Genomic DNA, 10,760 nt, shown 5'->3' on the forward strand with positions numbered 1-10,760 from the left:
TCCGAAATAATTAAATGAACTTTCGAATTTAAAGCCCCATAATTTGACAATCCCGCATTGCATTTAAATAGACTTAGTCATCTAATTAAGCTAAGTGATAAGTATAATAAGCCATAATTTAAGAAAAAAGAAAGGAGAGTATGAGAAAGCCCTGTGCTATTATTATGTACTTATCAAATCTTATATATCATTATATCATAAAGTAATATATTATACATACAATAGAAAGGTTTCTTCGATATCTCATCGTTACCTATCAAGTGTCGCGTTTTTCTCTTTCTCGTTAATAAAACTTGTCACTACTTATAAAATAATCTATATATCTATAAAAATGAAATTGTCTGGGTGTCTGTCTGTGTGTACATTTACCTACCAAAGTATTCTGCCAATTTTCGGTCTACAGACTCAAGATTTGGCATAAGGGGTATTGGCATTTGGTAAAATCTTTTTAATCTGGTTTTCGGAGAGAAATTTTGCTGTCAAGGAGTCAAAATTCAACGATTTGACATTTGAAAACTCTACCAAACTCCTCCGCCAATTTTAGGCCTAAACATTTGAAATTTTAAATGTAGGTTACTTGGACATGGATTAAACTTTTAAACTTTTATTTGAGCCCCAAACAATAAATGTTAAGAGGTCAAAATTGGGGGCAAAGTAAAAAAAATACCTCTGCGGTCTCTACCAAATTACTCAGCTAATGTAATGCCAAATTACAAAACTTGTAGTTAAGTAAATGTACGGCATAATCGCGTTGAAACACCGGTTCTCGTCAGATCACCGAAGTTAAGCAACGTTGAGCCTGGTTAGTGCCAGATGAGTCACCATTTGGGAATTCTAGGCGCTGTATGTGCTCTCCGCTTATCTCGGCATTTGTTTCCACTCGTTTTGTACATACATTTCACTTGCCACTGGTATTTAACAATGTCGTCTCAGGAGAGATGTGGTTGGAGATTGCGTACCTCCTGCCACAAAAATTTCACGCGCAGGCACCCCTACGTGAGTATCCATAGTCTGTCAAAGACTGAAGGAGCCAGTTAAATAAATGTTGTAATATGGTGCAGATTATCTTTTGTCCGGGACGGTTAAGAAGCAATTCTCAATATTATTCTTTCTAGAACGGAATAAATGTTTTAAAAATCCACGTGTAAAATTTAGAATAAAACAGATAATAGAAATAAGTTTTAATTTTATGTTCAAATTGAAAAGGTGTAATGTTAAATGCGATAAACGCCATTTTCAAAATTGTGAATTAATCAGGCTTGCATCTTACAATCACGTTTAATTTAATGTGATACCGGCATGTCTTCTATCGCTTTCTATTAAGATAAGCTTTAAATCGAAGTTTAAACGTTATATTTTCACGCTTTTGTTGTTTAATTTCTCAATAAGATTTAGATAAATAAGGCGCCCATTTTCCATCGGAACACCCTAAAAGACAGCACTTTGCCGTAACAATAAAAAAAAGTATGTAGTCTAAGCTTTTGATTATTTTTAAATAATAACCTGCATTATGTACAATATTGTCAAAATTATAAATCGGTTTATTTGATTGTTAGGCGGTAATATCAGTTTGAAAAAAAATTAATTTAATGGACTATTTTTCTGTTATAATCATAGAAACTTTTAAAAATTTGCTATAAAAATATTTCTAAGTAGATGAGAAGATAAAAGGAATGAATAACACAAAGTATATGCCTGTGATAGCGAGTTTTCATCGGTTAATTATTATATTTAGCCTTTAAATTGACAGAACTTTGGTTCCAATAACCTTGTATAAATGCTAATTAATCCTTGCTTGCATTCTATCAACTGATATATAGATGTATGAGCCTGAAATGATTCAGATGAAAGCGATTAATTATACTCCACCGTTTTCTTGATTTGAAATCGACAGTACTAATCTTGTTACAATCAGAATTTATATATATATATATATATATATATATATATATATATATATATATATATATATATATATATATAAGAACAAGTGGTTAATAAAACATGTTAAAAACGCTTTGAAAAAGAGTTAAAAACATATTTAATTTTGAAAAGGAAACACTAAATAAGTGGATAATCCTTAATCTGCGGAGTTTCGAAGAAATAGTTTCCTTCTCATTAGAGGGTAGGATTTAGAAAAATGCAGGATCGGATTTTTCTTGCAAAAGTATTTGATGAAACTACAAGTAAGTCATAGATCTTACTTGATAACAAAATGAAGCAGATGTAATAGGGTGAATAAAAAAGTGATTTCATTTTTTTGTTTTATTTTACTTCAGTCGAAGTTCTCAGAAATCAAGGGGCCCACAACCTGGGGCTAACACTTGAAGTCTATAGGAGATACATAGATATTCGAATGTTCCATTAAAGTTCTTTATCTCTCAAGCACTGAGTTAGTAAAGAAATTGAGAACATAATTTTCCTCTCCCCAATTAACCATTTTTATACGTTCTAGTATATCTTTCATGTTGGTTTCGTGGTCTTACTGGATTCCAGGACAAGAATTTATCTAGTCTGGTGGAGTATCCAGCCTCGTGCTATTACTTGAGGTAATATCACTTGGAGAAGGTGCACCATTCCTCGGAAAAGCTGTGGGGTAGCCGTGGTGAGGAGATGTTATGTGGGCTGCGAATACTATGTGATTTTGAATATTTGGTCAGGGTTTACTTCTATGGTAAAAGTATCATCATGCCAGATTGTTCTGACAAATCCCTGTACAGACAGACCATAGACACTCGAGGATTGTGTCTAGTAGGCATTCAAGTTCGTGAATGGATAGTCTAGTGAAGTGTAAAGTATCAGATGACGGTAAAATCCAAAAATGCAGAATCCAAGAAAGTTAGTTAAATTTCCATTCGCACAAGTAAAGTCCAAGGGAATCGCATAATTGGAAGATGATCCAAAGTAATCCAAAAAGCATAAATCTGTGTAATAATTCACAAATAGGTACAAGGAAAAGAGAATGAATTCCAATAATATTATTAAAAGAAAGATAAAATGTGCGTAAAAAAGAAAATGTAAGAAATGTAAAACTCGACTGTCGGGGCAAGGCTTAAGTAAGAAATATATATATATATATATATATATATATATATATAATTGAATAATCATTACTCTTTTATGCCTTTATAAGTAATGTTTCATACTCACACGATTATCAGTGTAGGAGGTGATAATTCCTGGACAACGTCGGGAGATTCGAACCCATTCATGAAGTCACCTATCATTGCATTTGCTAAGCCTTTAAAATTACCATGGTGATGAAAGGAATTAAAAACTAATAAATGCACAATGCATATGCAAACATTAGACAATCCAGAGTGTTCCAACGCACACACACACACACACATATATAATACAGGCTCCTTCGGTCTTTGACAGACTATGGACACCCATGTAGGGGTGCCTTCGCGTGAAATTTTTGTGGTAGGAGGTGCGCAATATCCAACCACACCTCTCCTGAGTCGATATTGTAAAATACCAGCGACAAGTAAACTGTGTGTACAGGACGACTGGAAACAAATGCCGAGACCCTAGAATGACACGCACACATATATATATATATATATATATATATATATATATATATATATATATATATATATATATATATATATATGACATTCTAGACGCTGTAAGTGTTCTCTGCTCGGCATTTGTTTCCAGTCGTCCTGTACACACAGTTTATTTGTCGCTGGTATTTTACAATATCGACTCAGGAGAGGTGTGGTTGGATATTGCGCACCTCCTACCACAAAAATTTCACATGAAAGCACCCCTACGTGGGTGTCCATAGTCTGTCAAAGACCGAAGGAGCCTGTTATATATATATATATATATATATATATATATATATATAAGATATTTTGTGGCAATTTCAAATTGAAGAAGCGTTTAAAACGACAGGTTCCACCGAAGTTTTATTCGTAGAATTCTTAATATTAACTGAAGGACTCTAACGCCTAACACTTTAGTTCTTGAACGATCAAATATCACTAGTATAGAAATGAAAATCATTCAAAATCAGATCCGCTGGATTGGATACTTGGTTAGGAGGGATCACAAAAAACTCCCTAAACAATTGTTTTATGACGAGATAGATAAGGGTAAAAACGAAAATATAAACCGAGAAAAATTTTTAAGGATTCTCTGACAATCATAGATAGGAACGACAATCTTATGAGGAGTCTTTTACAGTACATCCAGCAACACTAAGTTGTCATATTAGTGGTCAAATCTAAAAGTGGCCTGACACGACATTCGAGGATTCACAATATTATTATGGGATCACCTTTACAAGAAGGAAAGTTTTCATGCCCCATTGGTGTACTGTCATATAGGAGGACAGCTTGGTTAAAAAAGTAACCTACCTGCACACAAACCCACAACGATTTACTGAAGAGATGGCAAAATTCTGTCAAAAAATAGCAATCATATATATATATATATATAGTGAGAGAGAGAAAGTGAGAGAGAAAGAGATTTTCAGATATGCACAACTATATCTAAATCATTAACGAAGAAAGGTACTCATATCAGGTGTTACACAAAATATGATTACGACCTGTCAGATGATACAAGATATCGCAATTCATTATTAAGGAATACAACATATATGAATAAATAACGGAATTTTTAATATAAACCACATAAATCAGGCGAAATATTTATTTTAAGAGAATTGTGGAAATTGCTTAGCAATACATGTTGAAGAGTTACCTCAATTATATATATATATATATATATATATATATATATATATATATATATATATATATATATATATATTGTTATTGCAATAACCCACAAAGAAAACAGAATAACGGAATAGAGTTTACATAATGTACTACTGGAACAAAAATATAAAAAGGTTACAACCGAAAAGAGTAGCAAACGTCATCGAGCACGCGAGTGTCGCTCTGGTGTTTAATCCACACCTGGGATCAAAAAGTCTATGGTTTATATAATGGATAGAACAGTCCATTTGGAGGGTGATTCCCCAACAACACCCCCTCCCAAGCTGATTTCCGCGGTTGTGAAAATCAGTATTTCTTCCTTTTGGGGCAGACCACCAAGGGGTCTGTGCGCCTCCTTTTTCTGTCGGAGCGTCTCGGTTCTGACATCCCTTTTGAAGGGTCCATGCCAAAACAGCCATACAGCCATACACAGTTTCAATCGCCTCACTGCCGTCCTGCGGTGGTTCTTCTTGATCCTCGTAGAAGCGTTTCCTGATTTGGTTGAAGTGCCTCTTATGTTGGAATTTTGAGCCCTGAATGATGTATATAACATGGCCGATTCTTCGTAAGCTCATGCCCTGTTCCCAAAAACAAACGTTATTTCTATAATTTCTAAATTACACGTTATTTCCGCTGTTAAAACGTTTCGTTGGCATTGTTCTGTTGTGTACTATATGTTTGGGTACCCGTTTATCAAATACGGATTTTATTTCCGTCCAAACATGATTTCTGCTAGGGATCCCGCATCTGGTTTGTTCGGATTTCTCGTGATTCTGTAAACCTGAAGAAAATGCTAACGGGCCTTTTCTGTAAGTGTACCAGTTGCCATTTTTAATGCCCTTTTAAACGTAGCAACGAATCGTTCGGTCTGGCCGTTGCTTCTGGGGTGGTACTGGGGTGTCGTAATATGCTTGACTTGATACGTCTCGCAGAATTCTCTGAACTCTGTCGAGGTGAACTGTGTAGTGTTGTCGCTAACCAGACAGTCTACAACCCCAAACCGAGCAAACAAGTCCAATAAAAATTTTTGTTGTTGCTGTGGTCGGTTTTTTGCATCTTAGTAACTATGGCCATTTAGAGTAAAAGTCAACTACTATCAGGTCGTAAAAATCCTCCACAGGTCCCGCATAATCGATGTGGATCCTCGACCATGGTTGTTCAGCCTAAGGCCAAGGTTTATATGTTATCAGTGGTGCTTTTGCAGCCAAAGCACAGCCTTTGCATCTGTTCACCATGTCGGTAATATATTGGTCCATAGCTGGCCAATAAACAAAACTTCTCATTAGGATTTTCATTCTGTTTATTCCTGGATGCTCCATGTGAAAATCCCTGAGAATTCTTTTTTGAAGGGTTTGGAAGATGACAACCCTTTCACCGTATAACAGTATTTCGTCGCAACCAGAAAAAATGTCTGAACTGGTGTTACCCAGTGCTAATTTCTGCTTCGTGGTTTGAATAGAATTGTCATTTAGGGATTCTGATTTAATTTCCTGAAATGTGACCGGCAGTTCGCGGATAATATTGTTTATCATGGTTTTTACATCACTATTAATACGTAGTGCCTCGATTACTGAATCTTCAAGAGGTTCCATTTTGGCAGGAATCAGTCTCGATAGACCGTCTGCATGGGCTAGTTGTTTTGAGGGGAGAAATTGAATTGTAAAATTATAGTTCAGCAGTATAGTTCCCCATCTTAATAGTCTGTTCGCAGTGAATGTTGGAAATCCTTTTTTTAATCCACAAATGGATAGCAGCGGCTTATGGTCGGTTTGTAGAAAAAGTGTCTTCCGTACAAGAACCGGTGGAATTTTGAAACTGAAATATAATTCCTAGGGCCTCTTTTTCGATCTGAGAATAATTTTTTTCCACTTGCAAGAGAGTCTGTGATGCAAAAGCAATAGGCTGTTTCGAGCCATCCGGCATTCGATGTAGCATGCACGCCCGACGCCATATTGACTAGCGTCACTTCTACTATTATGTCCAACTGCGGATAGAAGTGCGCTAGGAATAGTTTTGAAGTCAGGATTATTTTTATTTCTTAGAATGATGTCTGGCAATCTTCTGTCCACTCCAAAGCATTTTCCCTTTTCAGCAACTCATTAAGTGGTGCGCGCAGTTTCTGCATATTTGGGATGAACCGCTGGTAATAATTTGCCAAACCTAAAAAACTCTGCAATTGAATTATGTTTAATGGTGCCGGCATTTCTTTAATAGCGGTCGCCCTATCTGGGTTCGGGTGTCTGCCATCTTTATCGATTATTTGACCCAGGTATTTAATTGTTTGTAAAAAGAACTCGCATTTATCTGCTTTGATCTTAAATCCATAATCTTGTATTCGACTGAATACTTGTCTGATATGTTTTTCATGTTTCTCCCTGCTTTTGCTCGCTATGATAATGTCATCAAGATATGCGATTGCGGTGTTCAAGTCGGACAGCATAGTATCATTTACTTGCTAAAATATAGCGAGTGCCACCTTGATACCAAACGCGAGTCTTTCGTATCTGTACAAACCCCGATGGGTGTTAATACAGAGGAGGTTAGCGCTTTTGTCGTTTACCGAAATCTGTAGGTAAGCGTCGCTTAGATCGATCTTAGAAAAAAACTTGCCGCCTTTTAATTTCGTGGACGCTTCTGGACTAGGTAATGGATAGTGAAACTCTCTTAATGACCCGTTGAGTCCGGTCGCGAAGTCGGCGCAAACGCGAATTTCCCCGGACATTTTCTGTATGTAAACTACCGGAGCAGCCCACTCACTATATTCAATTTTAGTCAGTATACCGATGCTTTCTAATCTATCTAGTTCCTGATTTATTTTGTTCAGGGAAGCGAACGGGACATTACGTTTCTTTTTAAACACCGGTTGTGTGCCAGGTTTCAACTTAAAATCTGCGGCCATTTTTGTACATCTCCCCAGGCCAAGAGTAAATACGTTTGTGAATTCTTTTTTTAAACAAGTTATAAGTTTCTCCGTTTCTGCTGGGCGAGTATCTATTTTCTTGCAGAATGTGGATATAGGAAGATCGCAGAGACGAAACTCCTCCATGCTGTCAAAACCGAACATGTTCTCACTATCTTTTAGCACATACCATCTTAGTTTTTTTTTGTTTTCCCCCGTAAAGTGACGTTTGTAATTAATTCACCTTAAAAATGAATTTTTGTACCATTAACGACCGTCGCCGTTCTGTTAGTTTTTAACAGAGTCGGCTTTCGCAGTATTTTCCACGTTTTGAGATTTATTATTGAAAGATCAGATCCACTGACTAATTGGAATTTAATAGCCTTGCCGAAAATGTTAACCGTTACACATTCGCGTAGATTTTGATCTGCGACGTCGTTAGTTCTGGTATGACGTACGCGGCTTCTATTCTGAGTTTTCTTACAGTGCGAATTTTTATTACCGATCTTATTGCATAAATGGCATCTGTTTGTTAAAAATGGACAATCCCTTATCCAATGTATTCCACCACATCTGAGACAAGCGCTCGGTACTTTTAATTTTTCTGAGTTTCGTTGGTTAGTGTCTGTGTGCCATTTCGACGGTTTTTTCTTAGTTAGTTTTTTTTTTATATTCGCGATGCGTGCTTCAATATTTCTTGCATCTTTTTTTACAATTTCTACTTTTTGACAATCCTCAGTCAATTTTTGAAGTGTTAAGTTCGGTTCATTTTCTAATTTTGTAAGGACTCTGCGCCTGATTTCCGCATCTTTTTCACGAGGTTAACCCCTGCGCAAACACAAGACATTTAAACTTGTCTCCTGTTAGTTCAGACAACTTAAATTAATCACAGTGTTTCCATTTATTGAGATTGTCGGACTAACTTCCTCATCTTGGTTGTTATAGTCACAACGTTTCGGCCGTTTTGCCTTCCGGCTTTCATCAGATGTTTTGTATCGAACTGGGGGACCGTTGTGACTATAACAACCAAGATGAGGAAGTCAGTCCGACAATCTCAATAAATGAAAACACCCCATCTCAAAAATACAGACAATTATTATCACAGTGTCTGTTCACTACAGCTGCGTAGGTGGCAAAATCGTCATTATCGTCTTTTACCACATGCAAACATCTACAACGCTTATGGAAAAGAGACGTTTGGTGTTTTTGCCATTTCTTTAGATATGTGTTCATTTGTTTTCCTGTCATACCTGTTATAGAGAGTGGTATCATCAGCATATATACCCATCTCAGAGGCAATTTTGTCGGGGAGGTCATTTATGAATATTAGGAATAACAGAGGTCCAAGGATAGGCCCCTGAGGCACTCCCGCATTTATATCATATTGTTTAGATGTACGACCGTCAAAGACAATCTGGATTTTTCTCTTATCTAAGAAGGATCTAATTATGTTAAGTATTCTACCAGTGATACCGTATAATCTAATTTTCCTGAGGAGACCCTCATACCATACCCTGTCAAAAGCCTTAGATATATCTAGAGCTACCGCTCTGTCTTCCTCCGCTTTGTCCAGTGAATGGTATATACGTTCAGAGATTACAGTGAGGATATCTGCTGTGGAACGGACTTGTCTAAATCCATATTGTTTGTCAGTCAGTAGTTTAGCATCTGTAAGGCTATGGACTAGAGCATGGTTAATTATGGTCTCTAATATTTCGTCGAAAAGTGGGAGGAGGCTAATGAGGCGATAATTTACTGGGTCAGTTCTTCCGCCAAAATTCTTGAATGCTGGTACCACAGAAGCAGTTTTCCAACAGCCCGGAAAGCAAGCTTCATTAAGGCATTTGTTGTAGAGTTTGGAGAGAACTGGAGCTACTTAGGCTGAGCACTTTTTTAATAGCACAGCTGGGATGAGATCGGGTCCACATGCTTTTGAAGTGTCAAGGTTTTTTATGATAGCATGCACCTGAGCAGGGGTGATTTTTAGATCGTCTCGCGTGGAATCTGTCCGCAAAAGAAAGTCAGGCAGGGGGTGGTTGGAAGGGTCCGGTGTGGAGTTTGAGGCAAACAGACTGGCAAGCATATTAGCCTTGTCGGTTGCTGAGCAAACAACCTCGTGATTGTTGGTTAGTGGCGGAAATCACGAGTTCCTAATTTTTGTGCTTCGATGCGTTTTTTAGTGGTTTCAGTAAATTCTTCCTTAGCTGTCGCTATTTCTTTCTTAACGTTACTTCTAACTTCTATGTACTTCTGTCTGTTTAAACTGGAGTTATGTCGGCTAAATCTGCGGCATGCATGCTGCTTTTGAGCAATGGCAGTTGCGCAAGTAGAAGTAAATCATTGGGGAGAGTGAGGCTTGCTATAATATTTCCGCATGGGAACATGTGCTTCAATTGCCGTTTTGAACAATTCAGTGGTCTCATTTGTGCACTCTTCAGGCGGAAGATAAAAATATTTCCCCATGGGAGATCTCTGATGAGATCTTTGATGGCTTCCCAGTCAGCCTTGTTATAATATCTCGTTGTTTTGAGCTCTGGCTCTTCAGTTTTTGATCTATAAGTGATTCGTGTTGTTCTTGCTGGTCAGGGAAACGGGTTGGAAACGGGTTGTAAACGTAAGCATCTGTGATAGGGAGTAAGATATAGCGAATGTATGCGTTGTGCTTCCCGCTGCATCTGTGTAAGTAGAGAATCCAAGCCAGTTCTTATGTTGGACATTAAAGTCACCAAATACATGCACTTGTGCGCTAGTGTCGAGACTTAATTACCGTAAATCACGTAGCGTAGATTATTAAAGATTAGATCCGGTGAGTATCACCTGAGTTGTGGAAGTAGAAAATAATTAGTGGGTAAGTTGCCTTGCTACCACATTTAAACATGTAATTGGTAGAGTTTATCATATCGGAGAAATCGTAGAACACTACGAATTGTAATTAAACCGTTTGATTTTTAACGGAAAATGCATGACATACAGTAATGTAGCATTGTCTTGCCTCCGTGTTTTTGCTACGGCGTCATTTTGTAAACGGGAATATTTGTTCCTATTTTTATATATAGTGCTAAGTAATTGTATTCACTACCTAAAAATGTTTGGGTATTATAGAAAAAAGATCCACGAAACCAAAA

General features: G+C 37.0%; 1 pseudogene; it reads left to right on the plus strand.

Annotated features, from left to right (window-relative positions):
* Positions 1-733: 733 nt before the first annotated feature.
* Positions 734-850, plus strand: LOC145263792 (5S ribosomal RNA; annotated as a pseudogene).
* The last annotated feature ends 9,910 nt before the right edge of the window (positions 851-10,760 follow it).

Source organism: Euprymna scolopes, chromosome 3 (assembly GCF_053919585.1).
Source record: "Euprymna scolopes isolate OS-2025 chromosome 3, ASM5391958v1, whole genome shotgun sequence".
NCBI lineage: Eukaryota > Metazoa > Mollusca > Cephalopoda > Sepiida > Sepiolidae > Euprymna > Euprymna scolopes.